The sequence below is a fragment of the Urocitellus parryii genome, chromosome 3 (genome assembly GCF_045843805.1).
Source record: "Urocitellus parryii isolate mUroPar1 chromosome 3, mUroPar1.hap1, whole genome shotgun sequence".
NCBI lineage: Eukaryota > Metazoa > Chordata > Mammalia > Rodentia > Sciuridae > Urocitellus > Urocitellus parryii.
Window position 1 is genome coordinate 1,954,937 of NC_135533.1, and position 18,781 is coordinate 1,973,717.

Genomic DNA, 18,781 nt, shown 5'->3' on the forward strand with positions numbered 1-18,781 from the left:
CTGAGGTCTAGAGACAGACGTCTAAAGTGACATCAAACACGATGAGATGTGAGACTGACTTCCACCCCGGCAAGAGTGGCCAGAAGACACAGATCACCAAGGCCTTGAGGGACCCTCCATAGATCAGGAGAAGCTGACTCTCTGTGTCTCCCTGAAGCTCCTACATCAAACCTGGTCTCAGTGCAATGGTGTGAAGAGGTGGGCCTTAGAGGGTGGGTGGGCACAGGGTGTGGCCCTCATTAGTGGGTTTAGTGCCCTGGTTCACCCCATCTTCCATAGGGACAGGTAGGAGGTGCCACCCTTGAGGCAGAGCGAGAGTTCTCCCCAGGCCCTGAACCTGTGAGGGCCTGACCTTGGACTTCCCAGAATGCAGAACTGTGAGCAAAAAGTTCGCACTGCTACGGATGACCCCGTCTAAGGTATGTTCTGATCGCGGGCTGAAAGGACTGGGACACTCACCCATCGCTTTTGCACGACAGCTTTATAAACTATTGAAATTCTGGGCTTAAGAGGGGGTTGATTATCTGTGCTCAGGTTTCTTGTGAGAATTCCAAAGAAATGACGGATTTTGGTGCTGCCGTTGCTACTGCGGCTCTCGCCTGCTGCTTGGAACCATTTGAGTTTGTGGTCAGTGCTCACAGGCTCCGATGAGGGGCCAGCAGAACCTGAGTTAGAAGCCGAGCGTCTCTTGGCAAAGCTTTGTGCTTTAAATGGAGTCAGCCTGCAAGCTCTCAAGCCTCCCTGGACAGCTGCCTGCGGTCTAGCACTGACCTGCCAGCTGGGCACGCTCTTGGTGGGGCAGGAGTAGGGAGCAGCATGTGGTCGTCCTTCACAGAAGCAGCGTGACTGGCAAGGTCGTGCGAGCTGCAGGCCCACGGTCAGCACAGGGGGCCCTGAGAAGCAGAGCACAGCCTTCAAGCCGCGTCGATCACATTTCTAATCCCTTGGAGTTCTCGCTAGTCCTGGGCAACGGTGCTCTGAATGACATCACTTAGAACCTGTGTTCATGGCTGCTGGTGGGGCAAATGGCAGTCCAAAGTGCCTGCTCAGGGAAACGCGCTCGCTCATTTGTCACCAGCCTGCCCGGCCAAAGCCCCCACGGCCATCCCTGCCGACTGAGGAATGGCTTTGGAGAAGGCAGGTGACAGGTGGAGCGCTCCTCTCGAGAGGGAAACTGATGGATGGAATTGACTCTCTGAATCACTCCCATCTCACTGAGAGGTTCTCTGGGCTCAAATTTAATGAGCTTATCAAAATAAATAAGGAGGCCTGGTGGCCAGATGGCACGGCCAGGTACTCGGCCGGGAAAGCGCTCGGCAGGGGCTGGTCCTCACCCGGGCTCGCTCCCTTCTTCCTCCAGGTCAGCATGCCCTCCTGAAACCCTCCTGAAGCCCACCCGCCTCCTCCCCTCCTGGAAGTCAGGTAGCCTGCTCAGAACCATCTGTGCTCTGGGCTGCACACTTGGATTCTTTCCTTCTGGATGGTTCCATGTAGGTCAGCCTGCCCGTGACATGGCTGGCACTCTTGCCACCGTCGGTCATGTCTCCACACCACTGAGCCCACGCTCAGTTCGCTGGGGTTCAGTTAGGCCTGGAGACAGCGTGCACCTGCCTTTTACGGCTCACTGTTCATTCCTCTTACTCCCTAAATAGGGAACACTCCGGTGGATCCTTCCTGACCAGGAGTTTTGGTCTGGTTGGCCTGTTCCTCAGCAATGGTTCATCCCACTCTGCTGGTTGTCGTGAGGGGTTCTGGGGCCACAGACGGCCAAGCCAGTCCAGCCAGAAAGCACTCGGGGGGCCTTCTCCGGAAGGGCAAGGCACACTCCCAGCGCGCACTCTCAGGACCTTGAGGAGACCCAGCTGTAGGAAGAAGGCAGAGCTGGAGTCTTGGGAACACTGTGAATCACTGGGCCACGCCAGGCCTGGGACTTCTCAACTTCAAGAACCAGTAGTTGGTCTTTGTCATTTCACCTAGGTTGAAGCATGTTTTTGCTGTAAGTAGCAAGGTAGGCACAGGATATGCTCAGGAGACATCTCTATGCAAAGTCTCTCCTGTTCCTGGAGATGTCCCTCAGAGGTCAGATGTGTTTCTAGCAGAGTCGTGTTTGCAGTTTCTTCTTGTTACTATTAGTCGGTCACTTTTAGGAGTGTGTTGCAGTGTCTTTCCACCAGTTGAGAAAACTATGGATTAAGAGAACCGAAGATCAACACTTCCAGCCCCCACACCCCCTCCCTTTATGGATGCTTCCTTGCAACTCCTAAGTAAAGTGGAGAACGTTGGTGAGAGGAAGATCCAAATTAGTGTTCAACTTTTTCAGATTTTTTATCACCACCCAAGAGCCTCACTGACTCAGCTCAGGGGTTTTCTCACCTGTTCTAGCAAAGCTTTCTGTTCTTTTTCTGCCCCTCCACCTACCCCATGCACGTGCCAAATACACCCCTCATGCCGAGTCTCCTGCTCACAGTGAGTCCCTGCAGCTGCGGGGCTCAGTCTCTAGACTGGACGGTTAGGTCTGGCTGGCTCTTGGCCTGAGGGGCTCCTGGGCACTGGAGGGGGCTCAGCAGCCTCTGGCTTCCACCCATCAGCAGCCAGTGGTTGGGTCACTCCCGTTGTGCAGGGCAATTCAAACTGTGTAGAGAGCAGCCACCTGACAGGGGACAGGTGATGTCTCACTGTGGCTTTAATTAGCCATGTTTATGAACTTGGCCACTGTGTGCCTTCTTTTGAAAAATGTCTGTTCATTTCCTCTCCCATTTTTGCATGGGGTAATTTGGTTTCATGCTGTTGTGTTGTTTGAATTCCATATATATTTTGGATACTAACCCCTTAGTCAGTAATAATATATTTCAAAATTGACGAATGTAAGTTTCAAATGTCTCATCAAAGAGAATGATGAATAATTGACGTGATGAATATGTTGGTTAGTTCAACTTCATCGTTTCTCATTATATGAATGTATGTACCCACACATCACGTTGTATCCAATAAACATGTGTAATAAAAACCAAGACACAAACAAGCAAAAATGTTTACAGGCTTCCCTTCCAAATATTCCTTGGGGCTCAAAATCATCTACCTGCTGCTTGAGACCCTGCCTACGGGCCGTGGAGGGGTATGCATACTTGGGGGAGATGACTCACTTCCGCCATTCCTCCTTGGAGATGCTGATCTAGCCCCTTGGCATGCTGAGTACATTCGCTCAGGGTCTCCATCCTGAGTGAAGAAAGAATCAGGATCCTTGGGCTTGCAGACCTAGAACCCTATACCACTGATGTCGTGTAAGTGCCCCGAGGCTGGCAGAGAGACAGTGACGCAACAGTCTGTTTAAGTCACGTGACCAGCCTCAGCTCTTTGCCATGAAGCAAGAGAGAGTCCCCCACGTCCTACCAGGTCTGATGGTGTGCACTCAGGCGCCGCAGAGTAACAGCCACTACGTGTCAAGTGTTCAGGTGAGCACGTCACTGCAGACAGCATGTTCGTGTCCCCCACAATCCATGTATGGAAGTTTATTCCCCAATGTGACAAAGTGAAGAGTCAAAGCCTTTGGGAGATGACCAAGTCATGAGGGTTGAAAGAACGACCAAGGCTTGCTGTCGGAGAAGATGCCCGTTTATTGAGGAACAGCTCTGCCTATTTATAGAGCTGGGGACGGTTTGACAGTTATGACAGTTGAATGGTTGAACGGTTTGACAGTTGGCTGTGGTGCTTTATGATTGGTGGTTAAGGATCATGTGAGCCAGCAGGGCTAGTCTGATTGGTGGGTAAGGATCATGTGAGCCAGCAGGGCTCACCGTTGGACGGCTCTTCTTGGGGAATGGGGAAGTTAGTCTTTGGAGCCGTGACGATTCCCAACAAGGGTTGAGCCCAGAAATGGGATCAGTGCCTTGTAAAAGAGGCCCAAATGTCTGAGGGTCGTTCACCCCTTCCATCATGTGAGGTTACCTGAGAGAAGATGGACCCTTACCAGGACCAAATTCACGTTGACCTTGAACATCCGGCCTGCGGAACTGTGAGAAATGCATCTGCATCTTCTGTAAGCCCTTGGGCTTGTGAAGTTTGCTGAAGCAGTCCAAACAGACTAAAGGAGGGACTTTCCATTGGTCCACCTCAACTGTCCCACGGTGTTTCAAGTGAGCGAATCACTCCATCATCCTGATCAGGAGCTGACCTTCCGGAGCCAAGACCAGTCCCCAAGCCAGTCCCTAGCAGGATTAGACCTGGGCGTGCCTGACTTCCAAGGTCCCACCAGTTTGCCCCGTGGCAGGGACTCTCCCCGGAGGGCGCAGGGTTCTCCAGCAGGGGCTGTTTCCAGGTTGGAACTTGGTTGGCAGTGACTGTGCCCACTCCCCTTCTCCAGCTCCAGGCTGGCTCTGCAGGCTCTGGTGACAGCCTGTCCCCTCTGCCCCAGCCCCAGGAGTGGTTCAAGGGCCCTGGTGTAACCTTGGCGGGCTTCACCGCCTCTAGCAGCTGCTGTTCCATCATGCTACCTTAGTCTTTGGTCTAAAATTAATGAGCTCTCAGATATAAACACGCAGTAAATGAAGAAGAAATCAAGTCTCCTGGCACCCAGAGCCCTTGGTCAACCCTTGTCTTCGGCGTGGCCCTGGTGTCTGTACTGTGACTTTCCCCATGTTCCCATCATGATCAGGTGCCACTCATGCACTGACAGGCGCCTTCACCTAGCTCTCTTCAATTCAGTCATCCCTTTGAGGATGCAGGTGTCATTTCCTGCTGGGACCTTCATCTAATCTAACAATGAGCACTCAGCTGTGTGCAGCACTGTTCACAGTAGCCAGGGAAAGGAAACTACCTAAGTGTCCACTGATAGATGAATGGATAAAGAAAACACGGTATGCATCTCCAGGGAAATATTATGAAGCCTTAAAAAGGAGACCTTGCCATTTGCAATGGCACAGCCAAACCTGGAGCACATTATGTTAGATGAAATAAGCTAGGCACAGGAAGAGAAGTGTCACATGACCTTGCTGATATGTGGAATTTAAAAATATGTGGAGCACAGTAGCGGACAGCAGAATGGAGATTGTCAGGGGCTGGGATGGGGGCAGACAGGAGATGTTGGCCACAGGGTACAGACCTTCAGTTATAAGATAAATAAGTTCTGGGGATCTGATGCACAGGGTGGGAACTATAATTAATAATCTTTATCGTATTTGTGAAATCTGCTAAGACAGCACTCTCAAGTGTTCTTGTCACACGGAAACTGGTGGCAAGCTGAGATGTTGAATTCATCCATTGGTTTGGTGGTGGGATGATTTCACTATGAACATGTGCATCAAACATCATGCTGTACACCCTGGATGTCTGTCTGTCAGTCATACCTCCACAGAGCTGGAAAGCACAAAGCAGAGAAGGAAAACCCTAAGTGGGAGCTGCTGCCGTCCTTCCCTGGCTTTGCAGCAGAAATGGAGCCAGATCCCCAGGGGAGCCGGGAGAGGTGGGGGGCTCTCCCCGACCTTGGGAAGGTCTCTGGGTGGCCCTGACAGGACCGGCTGTCTGATCTGTGGGCATCATGCAGGACGCTCACTCCTCTGACGGACAGAGGCGCCATGTCTCTTGCAGTAGAGGCACCCGCCGTGCCTCGTGAGTGACAGGTCTGTTTGTGACATGCTAGGCTTGCAGCCCTCACTCTGTGTGTGGATTAAGATTTACCTTTGTAAATGCTTGTCCTCATGGTCAAACAGGAAATCCGCCTGCCCAACTCAACAGCAGGCACCCAGAATTGCTCATGCCCCGTTTTCTCATGTGTTGAAGATCACATAATAATTAAGTAAAAAGCACACACTATGATGAGGAGACAAGACCAAATAACCAAGGTCAGGTGTTTATTTAGTTATTACATGTTTATGTTGGAGAGCAAATACATTTTAATATGGGTAGACTAAAGTGAGAAATTACACAGGTAATGCTGGTACTTTCTGGTGTCGTGATTGACTTAAGTCATGCAAAAGATAGCAAGTGAAAAAATGTGGCAAAGGTCTCAGGAGGCCTACACCGAGCTAGCCTCGAGAAGTCCAGCTTTCAATCTGCACCCTTCCTTGGATGACCTTGGCAAAGTCTCACTCCAGCTTGCCAAGTAAGGTACCAGGGATTGAACTCAGGGACACTTTACCACTGAGAAACATCCCCATCCCTTTTAATATTTTGTTTGGAGACAGGGTCTCACTGAATGGTTAGGGCCTTGCTAAGTTGCTGAGGCTGGCCTTGACCATGATCCTCCTGCCTCAGCCTCCCAAGCTGCTGGGATTACAAGCGTGTGCCACCGAGCCTGGCTCCAGGTAAGGTTCTGCATGTGTACATTTTTTCTTAAATAGATAAGATTGGAACTGATCCTCCAGATGTTTTCTGGCATTTTGTGATTGGCCCTTGGATCTCCAACCGAGTATCAGCTGTTTCCTCTTCTTGGCTGTTAGACCCACGTGTCTCCCAGGGGTGGTTCTTGGCAGGCAATCTTGTAGCTTACATCACCGTCTTTGATATGTGTGGTGGTTAATTTTATGTGTCCACTTGATGGGGACATCCGATGTCAAGGTGGCTAGTTGAACATTTTTCTGGGTGTGTCTGCAGGGGTATTTCCAGAAGGATCGGCACTTGAATTGGCAGACCTGGTGTAAGAGTGGGCACTCCCCAACCCAGCGCAGGTGGACATCATCAAATCCTCCCAGAACCTGCCCTGGGAGGTCCTGGGTTTCAGTGCTTTGGGCCTGAACAGGAACGGACGCTTCAACCCTCCGGCTGTCAGGCCTTCCTTGGTCTTCAGCCTTCAGAGTGCGGACTGTGTGTTCCTGGGCCTCCGGAGGCTGTGAGCCGGGACGTCTGAAAGCTCCTGCCTCGGACTCTGTCTCTCTGCCTTGGTTTTGTCTCGCTCGGGCGCCCTGGCCACCACAAAGGCCAGTGTCCTTTGCACTCAGAGTCCCCGGTGGCCACCTGTGTTTCCCCCTCACTGTCCCCCTGCATCCCCGAGCCCTCTCTTCGTCACACACCCCAGGGCTTCAGGAACGAGGAACGTGAGTGGAGAAAGAGGGGGCGGCACCCAGAGAACTTGAGGGCAGCTGCAGTCACCTTTCCTTGCCCTCTCAGGAGGGAGCCGGGCTCTCACTGGGAATCCAGATGGGTCACATGTCCCTGGCCTTAGCGGTCATTTCTGAAGACCCTTTGGGGATTCCAGCAGCATCTTCAGGACCCTTTTGTCTTCTGAGTCTACTCCTGGTTTTATCTAGGTTTTCTTTCCCTGCCCTCATTTCAGTTCCATCATTAAAACCTTTTTCTTCTTAACACTGCGCCTCCGGGCACCTCCGACGCTTTGCCCCAGGATGAACGAGAGCACCAGGAATTCTAATGCTCAATTCATAACTCTGGACTTGGGGCAGAAAATGCAAGTAGAAGATTGAAGTCACTGCAAATAGGTCACCTGAGAGGAATGAGATTAGCACATATGACCCCATCTGTCATTAGCGCTGGGAAAGTGGGTTGGGGAGAAGAGGAGACAGGAACAGGTGGAGATGGGGTCTTTGGGCTGTGGCGGGACGGGAGGGTGGTGTGTCTCTGAGAGTGCTGTGGGTGGCTGGGCTGGGGGGACCAGGACGAAGGGGGAGGCAAACCCCCGGTCCATTTACCTCACTTCTGATCTCATGTGCAAGAGCTCCTTTCACCAGGTGTTCACTGCCGACTAGACTGGCTTCCTCCAGTGGACCCAGGCCATCGCTAAAACCCAGAAACATCAGGACCTTCAGTGCCCAGGGCGGAGAAAACCAGGCCAGGTGATTCAATTACACTGGCCCACAGCCAGAAACCAAGATGATCTGAGAAACAGACACCCACCTTTAGACCCCTGGCTTGGAGACGAGTCAAAATGACCCCTGTGGATGACCGAGCTTCTCCCGGAACAAAACTTGAGTACGGCAAGTATTTGGAAACCTGTCACAGTTCAGCCTCAGGGACTCGGTGGCCATCAGGAGAGATCAGCATTTCATAGGTCTTTTAGTTTAATTTGCTCATGGGAAGGAATTGTGGTGGCACAAACATCACTGCACGCGCATCTCCACACGTGGGGTGCCCAGCGCAGCGTTTGGAGGGCGCCATCCAGGAGCGCCTCTGTGCGTTCTGTGGGACGCGACTGGCCATCTGTGGTTCTTCCTTCAAGAACCAGGGGGAGGATGGTGGGACTCGGCATTGACTGGTCATCTGGGGAAGAAGAGAGGCGTGAAGAGAAGAAGGGACAGGTCAGCAGCATAAGTGGCCTCAGTGCTCGGGACGTGTCCTGCTTCTCTCCAACTCTGGGTGCTTGTTCGTCTGGAAAGCCCGGCCTCTGCTCTCTATGTGCCAAGTGAGGCTGGGCCTCCTCAGAATCCTGTAGCCAAATCCACCAGGGGCCCAGCTAGTGGAAGGATGGGTCTAACCCTTCCTTATGTTCGCTGGATCTCCTGGAGCACCCTGGGCGTCCAGGGAGGGGCCGTGGAAGGACCTGCAGGAGGTGGGTGGGCTGGGCTGGGGACCTGGGGGATGGCACGAGGAAGCAGGCTGTGCTGTGTTGGGGGTCGGGAGGCATGGTCCTCTGACTGGGGAGCTCACTAAATCTGATTGAGAAGAGAGAAGGCTGGACCGAGGCCAGTAGTTTTAATGGGAAGAGAAGTGCCAGAGCTCCCATGGGCTGGAGACCGGGGGCTGGAGACCGGGGGCTGGAGACCGGGGGCTGGAGACCGGGGGGCTGGAGACCAGGGGGCTGGAGATGAGGGGGCTGGAGACTGGGGGCTGGAGACCGGGGGGCTGGAGACCAGGGGGCTGGAGATGAGGGGGCTGGAGACCAGGGGGCTGGAGACCAGGGGGCTGGAGACCAGGGGGCTGGAGACTGGGGGCTGGAGACCAGGGGGCTGGAGATGAGGGGGCTGGAGACTGGGGGCTGGAGACCGGGGGGCTGGAGACCAGGGGGCTGGAGACCAGGGGGCTGGAGACCGGGGGCTGGAGACCGGGGGCTGGAGACTGGGGGCTGGAGACCAGGGGGCTGGCGACCGGGGGCTGGAGACCAGGGGGCTGGAGACCGGGGGCTGGAGACCAGGGGGCTGGAGACCAGGGGGCTGGAGACGGGGGGCTGGAGACCAGGGGGCTGGAGATGAGGGGGCTGGAGACCGGGGGCTGGAGACTGGGGGCTGGAGACCGGGGGGCTGGAGACTGGGGGCTGGAGACCGGGGGGCTGGAGACCAGGGGGCTGGAGACCAGGGGCTGGAGACCGGGGGCTGGAGACCAGGGGGCTGGAGACCAGGGGGCTGGAGATGAGGGGGCTGGAGACCAGGGGGCTGGAGACCGGGGGCTGGAGACCAGGGGGCTGGAGACCAGGGGGCTGGAGACCAGGGGGCTGGAGATGAGGGGGCTGGAGACCAGGGGGCTGGAGACCAGGGGGCTGGAGATGAGGGGGCTGGAGACCAGGGGGCTGGAGACCAGGGGGCTGGAGACTGGGGGCTGGCGACCGGGGGCTGGAGACCAGGGGGCTGGAGACTGGGGGCTGGAGACCGGGGGCTGGAGACCAGGGGGCTGGAGATGAGGGGGCTGGAGACCGGGGGCTGGAGATGAGGGGGCTGGAGATGAGGGGGCTGGAGACCAGGGGGCTGGAGACCAGGGGGCTGGTTGCAACACTTGTGCTGTGTCCAGATGGCTTACAGGTGGTCTTCCTGCTGTCTTGATCCCTCAGGATCACAAGTGGCCTTGCTTAATGTTGATGTTCTGTAAAACAGTTCAACAGAAGGTCACCAAGGCCAGCTCCTAAGGTCACCAAGGCCAATACCTGAGGTTACCAAGGCCAGCTCCTCAGGTCACCAAGGCCAGCTCCTGAGGCCACCAAGGCCAGCTCCTCAGGTCCCCCCGGCCAGCTCCTGGAGGTCTGGGGTGCTTTCCTCTTTCCTATCCTTTACCGTATGGTATAAATCCCATTTAAGAGTGAAGGGGCGCTATTAATAGTTTTTCTGGGATGACAGCTGTTAACTGGGCTGTCCTTGGGGGACTGTCAGGGACACACAGTCACACTGAGTCCTGCCCTTTGAGTTGAGATCTTGCTTTCTTCCTGTTTCATCCTTGAGCTCTGCAGACAATGCCCCTTTGTATACATGTGGTGCTTCATCCGGGAGCCCTGGCTGGAGACAGGCTGCACTCAGAGGCCCAGGGAGGGCGTCAGAGGCACCAATGGCAGAGAGGTGTGTGCCAAGGGCTCGGGTCAGGGGGGCAGTGGGGAAACAGCTACCAGAGCCAGGAGGGCCTCTGGCAGGGCCGGGATCAGGAGGGTGCCATGCTGCCTGGCGCTGCCTGGTGTGTGGGGCGCGGGGAGGCAGCCTGGAGGCGGACAGGTGAGGATTCTTCCTCTTCCACCCCCTGGTGTCCTCTGGCGCCTCCCACTGGTGGAAGCCAACAAGGCAGCCTGTGAGGGAGCCGGGCAGGGCCCTCTTGACCCTGAGGGACAGACTTCCTGTGAGTCCTGGCGACCTGTAGAGGTAGGGTCCCAGACAGGCCAATAACGTCCATTTTACAGAGGAGGGAGGGCCTGAGCTGGTGTGTCTGTGGCCACGTGGCCCCATAGCAGCGAGGACGGAGGGCGCCCCTGACACCAGTTCAGGGGGTGGCAATGCCCGGGCAGGGGGGCCTGGGGAAGGGAGACCTCCCACGACGGCCAGGTGGAGAGGGGCCGGCTCAGTGCTGTTCTCTGCTCTGAACGGCTGCAGTGGAGGGAAGGTCTTCTGAGTTGGGATGGCATCCAGGGGACAGCTTGTGGAGGGACGTGGTCACTGTCCCCACCACCTGAGGACTGATCTCACACTGTTCATTTGTTTGGAAGCTGAGGGGCATTTTTGAAAGCTCTCAGAGCTCTCCCCATGAGAGCAGGAGAACACAGGCGCAGGAGTGGGCTGAGGGGCCCCTGAAACTCGTGGAGGAATGAGGACATTTGCTGGGGCTCAGATGGGGGTGTGGAATCTAGAGGAGCGATAGACCCTCTAGGTTCAGAAGGGTACGCCTAGCACCTGCTCGTGGGCGGGGGAGCGCTGTGCACTGAGAGTACCTGTGTGCCTGTGTGTCTGTGCTGTGTCCGTGTGCCTGTGTGAGCATGTGTTCTGCAGGTTGGGGACAGTTGCCAGGGCTTGTGGGTGACCAGCCCGAGAGCTAGGAAATGATCAACTGAGGACACAGAGTGAAGTTGTTGGCAGGTCTTGAATACCACACAAAGGACGTGGACATTATTAGTCTATGCTGTTGTGTGTCCAGATTTGCCCTGGACAGGTTTGGGCTTGAGCCGTCACCAAGAGCAGTGCCCTGTGCTCTCAGAGGTGTGCTCCCTTCTCTCCTAGTGGGGGCAGCATCGTGGGCTCCAGGGTCCAGGGTGGCTGTGCACGGGGGCTCATTACCCTTGCAAGGCTGCTGTGACTTTCTTCCACCTCTGCCTGGTCCCTGATTTTGGCAGAGGTGTCTCTGTGTCTCTCTCCCAGACCATCTGTTGAGGATACACAGTTCTGAGTTTGCAAAAGATCAAAACTTGAAAAAAAAGAGTGACCCTATGAGGTGATGGATATGGAAATCTGCTTATATGTGGCCATCATTTCCCAATGTATACGTACATCAGATCATAAAATCATATTTCAACAAGCCTGTTCTTTTAAGAAAACCTTGACACTTCCCACTGGCCAGTCTTCAGGGACATGGAGTGGCCTAGGACTCGTCACTCATTTTCCTTCCTTGAGGCTCTAAAGAGCTTGGCCTCTCCTGAGCATGTGCACAGGTGACCTTCGCAGGGTTGGCAGGAGGCCAGGGGAGCTGAGGTCACCTTCCCAAGGCTGGCACTCGGGAAGCCTGAGGGCACGTTGTTGTTTTATACTCAATAAGCAAAGAGCTCTGTCTTGAGCCACCTCCAGGAAAGCTGAGAACCCCAGAAGACAGCTGTGCCTGGAGACCACTGCATGGCGAGGGGCCAGCTCCTGGGGTCTGGACCCTGAGATGGGATAGAAGTCGGGGTGAAGGAGATTCGAGAGGCACATCAGCAACACATCCTGGGGTTTTCCACACAGTGTACCAAGAGAAAAGGCAGGACTAACGTGTGCCCTGAAGCTTGACTCGAGGTATGAGACTCAGGCGGCCCAGCCTTGCTCGGTTCTGACCACACGCCATCCCAGCGGTCCCTGGCTGCTCCTCCACACAGACGTGAAGCCGCTTCTCCATGGGCTCCGTCTTCTGCATGCATAGCACTCCCCCGGGCACCTGCCCACCTGTGCCGTCTGTGGGTCCTGCCTGCACTGCTCCCGTCGGGCCGCAGCTCCTTTTGCCTGGGAGCCCTCTGAGGGAGCAACGGCGGCATCTCCAACCACCCAGTGCTTGCACGGGTCTTTCCATTTAGCAACGGTGAGCGCCCTGCAACCAGAATGTGATTTTCCTTCACGGGCATCTTCCACTTGGTCGTTGGAAAATCTTGGGCTGGACGTCACCTTTTAGGAGCAGGACACCTGGGTTACTGTCAGGTCCATCATCTGTCCAGGGGGTCTGGTCCCTGAGTCAGAGTTCAGAGCAAGCCCCTGGAAGGCCGGTTTGACTGCCATGAGTCCTTTGGAATGGTGCCTTCTTCTGGTCCCCTCCACTAAGTCCACGCATCTGAGTCTCTTCAGCCCAAGGTCATTGACAGGACCCACTATCATAGACCTGGGCCCCTCTGCTCTTCCTGGAACTAGGTGCCAAGAGCCCAGCCTTGTAAGGTTTGGTCCTATTTCTTCCGCCTCCAGGACTTTTTCCGACAAGCTCTCCTCATGAATTGAGTAGTGTTTTCCACCTGTCTTTCTGAAAACAGAACAAAACCCCTTGTAGATCTTCAGCAGGTCTTTTTGATGTTCTGGAAAACCATCTTTTACCTCCCCCACTCCCAGCCTTTTGGTTCCAGGGATTGAACCAGGGGTGCTTAGATACTGAGCCATATCCCCAGCCCTTTTTATTATTTTTATTTTGAGACAGGGTCTCACTAAACTGCTTAGGGCCTTGCTGGTAATCCTCCTGCCTCAGCCTCCGGAGCTACTGGGATTACAGGAGTGCACCACTGGTCCTGGCTCATTAGCCCTTTCTTAACGAGTTGTTGGTTGCTTTACTTTAGAGGGCTTCTGCCCATCTCTCAGGCCTGACCCATTTTGCAGATGAGGGATTGAGACCAATGCTGTGCTAGTTTAGGGCAGTTTGTGCTGTCATCGCTGAGAGTCTCTCCTGAGGAGTGACATTGCTGTATCCCAGCAGAGAATGCTGTCTCAGTAGGTCACGGGAGCAGTTGGAGTCTCGTATCCTTTTCTCTCTGGCTCTGGATTGGCCATGCTAGAGGTCAATGGCAAGAGTCCTCACAGAAAATCATGGTATATTCTATATTTGTCAGAACTTAGTATCCAGAACCTAAGAACTGGATCACAGTCACTTTTTATTTTATACAGATTCAAAATATTTTTTAAATAAGAAAAGGATACGTTGTTTTTTTTCTAATAAAAACATGATAAAGTAAAATCCCCCATCTCCACAGAAAATCACCATGAATAATTTTCATGAGCTTCAAAAACCATGGAAGGAAGGATACGTACCCTAATCGAGATGATTATTTTACAATATTGTTTTTTGTAATTTGAGAATATGTGCAACCAGACTATGAGCCTGCATAGATTCCTTTGCTTCCTGGGTCCACGGCTGCCTGCCTGCTTCAGCTGCTGGCTCCCCAGGGTTCTGCTCTCAGTGTTGCCCGGTTACCCCACCCCCAGGGCAGCGGCAGCCAGGCCAGCCGCCCACACGGTCACACCTGCTATCTTGCGTGGAGCGGGGAGAGCCCGATGACGGGCAGGTATACAGGGGCGCCAACTCCCCATCGGGTGAGTTTTCTCCTGTTGGAAAGAGAAGAGGGAGGGGGCCGAAAGGGTAGACCCTCCTCCTTCCTCTCCTGCTTGAGGCTCTGTGCCACCTTAGGACTGTTATAAAGAATGTCCCAAAGTGCACCGTGGATGTGAGGGACCTGAGTCTTTCCTTGACCCCTCCCCTCTCCCTTCTTTCCCTGTCTTCCTGACACGAGTACCGGGAGTACTACGGGGTTACTGACGGCTGATTGTATCCACCAGTGTGAGGGTTGGTAAGACTGTAAGCAGCATGCCCTGATGTAATGGGGCTGCAAGGCTTAGGTCAACTGCAGAACTTGGATAAGCTAGTGATGTAAGAGTCACACCCAGGCGTAGCCCGGACCCCTGGTATCAGCCGCAAGCATAGGACTAGGACTCAAAAACCCAGACTTTTTTGGGCCAGAGGGATTAATAGGACCCAGACAGAAAGACCTAGACCTCCTCTCTCTTGTCCCTCCTGCACCAGACTCCGCTGGCCTGGATGGAGTTCCAGCGACCTGGACTTAAGACACATCACAGGTGAGTGTCTGGGACCCTTGGGTGTAGACTCAGTTAGGACTTAGAATTAGGATAAGTGTCTGAAGTGTGACGAACATTAATAAAATAGACTTGATTGAGTCTAACTGTGCCTCAGAATGAGTCTGTAGAGACCGCTCGTGACACTTCCCTCCCCCTCCCTCCCTCCCCCCCCTTCTCTCTTTCTTTCTTTCATCCAGGGATGCTCCACCACCAAGTTACACCCCAGCCCTTCTTGAGACTGGTCCTACTAAGTTGCCGAGGCTGGCCGTGAACTTGCAGACCTCTCGCCTCAGTCTTTTCTAGGACAATTAGGCAGAAGTCAACAAGGAAGTAGAAGACTCCACCCAGCGATATCCGGGGACCCATCCTGCTCACGTGCACGTGAAGTGCTCCCAGGGGATCTGATATGCTAGGCCACAGCGGAAGCCCCAGTAAGCTCAGAAGGTTAAACCAGCATACAAGCTGTATTCCAAACACTAGGAAATAACTTCCCGGAGAAACCTGGGAAGTTCACAGATATGTAGAAATCAAAACCATCATCCAAGCACCATCAGGAGGAAAATCAGAAAGCCAGCCAGGGGCGGCTGGAGCAGAGGCCGGATGCTGTGTAGGTAAGAAGCTCAACCCAACCTGAACTGCAGTGCCCACCCAGCCTGAGCTGGAGTGCCCAACTGAGACAACTGTCCCAGAGCAAGGTGAACCCCGGAGCAGAAGGAGGGAAATGATGACCAAAGGAAATGAACAAAACAGAGAAAAATATGACAAATATGACTTCAAAAGGTCACAAAATTAACAAAGCTTTAGGCTATGTTGAGCACACACGAGAGAGAGAGAGAGAGAGAGAGAGAGAGAGAGAGAGAGAGAGAAAGAGTTAAAGAAATAAGTGGGAATAAAGAGGAAGCATTACTGGAGACTTCACAGACATTTGAAAACACACAGGGAGCACTATGAATAAATGTCTCCCAATAAGTTAATTAATTTAGATGAAATAGAAAAAAATAATCTAGAAAGACACAGACTGTAGAAATTAACTCAGGAGAAGTTAACATTCTGAAAAGACTGATAATAAACAAAAACATAGAATTTGTCATTTAAAGCTTCTTATCAAGAAGGTCTGTCCCCTGAGCTCTACATCCATGGAGTTCCTACCAATTCTTAACAGAAACACAAGAGCAGGGCCACCCCGGATCCTCTAATAGGGCCAGGACCGCCCAGAGCAGGACAGGACGCAGACATCACGGAGAAGCCAGGCAACCAGCCCCTCTAGGAGGGGAGACCGTCACAGGTGACTCGGATCACGCGGCCCCGTTCATCTGTGAGACCGAGCCGCCTCGGTGCCAGCCGCGGAGCAGGAGCCATCCAGAGAGACAGAGGGACGACCCCAGAGAACGTGGCAAGAACACAGAAGCAGGATGGGCTTCTACCAGGTCAGAGTCTCCGATTCCTGAAGATGGTGCCTCATCCCAGAGGACGGAGGAGACTGGGGTTTGGAGCCGGACAGAGGAGAGCCAGGTCAGGCCGGGTGGGCCGGTGGGCGAGCCCGCGGCAGAGTGGTGCTGTTCTGGTTGCGATCAGTGAGCCCTGGCCATGAGAGGGCGGAACCTGGGGAAATCTCCAGGACCACCAGCGTCAGTTTCCCAAAAAGACTACCAAGGAGTGTGGCGAGCGGGACTGAGTGGGCTCCTTCAGCCCGCAGCACCTTGTTCTGAGTCCTGGGGCAGCTCGGGGGAGAGGCCGGGCGGGGCGTGCTGCGGGCTGGGGCCTGGGCTCCGTGGCTGAAGGGGATCTTGCAGGAGAGAATCTGTGGGGCACTGGAGAAAGGCCCCTCGAGCCTTGGCCAGGTGGGCACAGCAGGTGGAGTCCCGAAGCGCACTCCAGTGCACTCTGTGGTGAGATGTGAGGTGTGGTACGTACGCTGCTCAAAATAGCTCAGTCCTCAAGAACTTTCTCAGGAACCACTTTGCTACATTTTGGATAGATCTTCCCCCAAAGTCTGTGTGCTGAAGGTTGGACCCCAGCCCACAGTGCTCAGGGACGGGGAGGAACCTGTAGGAGCTGGGCTCAGTGGTGGGTCTTTGTCATCAGGGGCATGCCTTCCAAGGGGATAATGGGACCCTCACTCCTTCTTCCTCTTTTGCTTCCCGCCACCACGTGAGCAGTTTTGCTCTGCCTTGTGCTCCCACCCTGATGTGTGCTGTGCCACAGGCTTAAGAGCAGTGGGATCACAGTGTGATTCCATCAGGCAAAGATCAACCTTTCCTCTCTATAACTTGATTATTTCAGGGACTTGTTATAGTAATAGAAAGGTGACTAATGCATGTTTACCTCTGGAAGATAAATTCTTTTTTCCTCATGCAAGTGTGTGTCAGTACAGAACAGGAAAGAATGACTTTTACCAAAATTGCCTAGTCCATTGTGGATACAAATGAAGACCCCCTGAAATGAGAATGAGTAAGGCTATTTACATAGCTTGGTGTGGCTGAAGAGTCAACCATCAATACCTCCATTTGCCTGGGACTTATAGTAAGACCAGAGAGGATTCCAGGTCCCTGTTCCCCTGATGTTGAAGACTGAACACCCAAGAAATGCTGAGGCAAGAGCAAAAGATTTATTTAGGGGATAGAACAGAGAGAGAAACAGACTCCCCCCTGGAGAAGGGAGTTCAAAGCCGGTGCCTGAGGGAGTGGGGGGTCCTGCCCCTTTTATAGGTTCAGATTTCTCTGATCTCATGCCCACTCCTCCCATCCTGTCTAGGTGACCCCAAAGGTAGAGTGATCCGAGGTGGGAAGGGAGCCGCCCTGGGGTACAGGCAGGAGGTGAGTCCCCCTGGGGCTACTCACTAGGAACTTCTTGCTGGGGAACAACTTCCTGGAGGCGGGTCACCTTGGCAGCACCTGGAGGAGGGGGAAGTGCTCTGAGGTTCTGGCACTCCATCTCCTTTTGAATCAGCTCCATCTTCCCGACCTCATCATTCATGGCCCACAGTGACTGTCCTGTCCCCGTCCTCAACGGGCAGCAGCAGAGTAGGAAAGAGGTGTGTTAAAAACAAAAACAAAACAAGAGGCACCAGGTTCTCCAGCCCTGGCCAGAGGCCGCTGGCCAGGGGAAGCCGGAGTTGGCCTGCGGCACAGGGTCTTTGGCACAGCTAGTTTTCAGGCCACCAACGCAGGGTAGGTGGCGGTCACCTGTCCCGTCCTGACCCTTCTGGTCTGCCTGTGCAGAGGTGGCAGGTTGGAGTTCTGTGGTCAGAAGGGCCTGGCCCTGTCCGTTTGCACATCCATCTTACAACTCAGGCTGGAAAGGACGTGAGTCTCAGTCCCTGCTTGCAGATGGCCTTCCAAGGACAGCTGTGGTGGGAATCCTGTTTTTAAATCATAGACCTAGAAAGGACCCAGGGGCTCAGAATCTCTGAGAATGGCCATGTATGTAACCTGCTGAACTCAGAGGAGATGAACTTCCAGCCAGGATTCTTCAAAGGGTTGAGGAATTGTGCATGTGAGGTAGAGGGGTGACGGGTAGCTGGGATTTGCCTGAGGGTGAACACGTTGCCGGGGGTGACTCGGCCTAGCCGTTGGCCAGCAGGCGCTGTTTCTGGATCTCCTCTGAGTCCCAGGTGTCAGTCTGCTACACACACAGAGAGAGGTGAAGCGCAGCAGCCTCAGAGGGTCTTCTGATGGCCACTGGTCAAGATGACCACTTGCCCTGGCCTTCCTTCATCACACACTTCCGAGTCACTGCAGTCTCTCCCCACGATGGTCCTCCTGGGTTGGAAATAAGTGGTTCTCAAACCTTCAGCCAAGCCTGTCCTCTTACTCTTGCTAAAATATGACCATAGATCAGTTTTATTTAGGGGATAGAACAGAGAGAGAAACAGAGACTCCCCCATAGAGAAGGCAGTTCAAATTTAAGGGATGTGACAAGTTTTTTAGTCTAGATGGCTGAGTTCAAACTCACTAATGAAGACTCTATAACTACGTGTGGCTTACAACTGCAAATTATAAAAATAGGCCAAGTCACACCTGGACACTGTGAGTCATCTGACCCCCAGGGGGTCCTGGTGTCCCTTGTAGGTCCCTGTTCCAGCATGGGGTAGGCAGGGGCCCTGTGTTTTATGGTTGATTCCTGTCCCTGTGCTGCTCTGCTCTTTGCTGTGCCCCTCACAGCACGGTGCCTGGCCTCAGTGTGCCTCGAGGAGGGACGTGTCCTATGTCACCTTCCCAACGTGCACATCTGAGGGACAGAGAGCCTCGTTGCTGTACACTGATGCAGTTTTGTTTTGTAGGGTAATCACTCTGAGGAGAATGTACTCAAATTAGGTAGAAAAGAAAGTGCTTCTCATTCGGTTGCTGCATTTTTCTGGT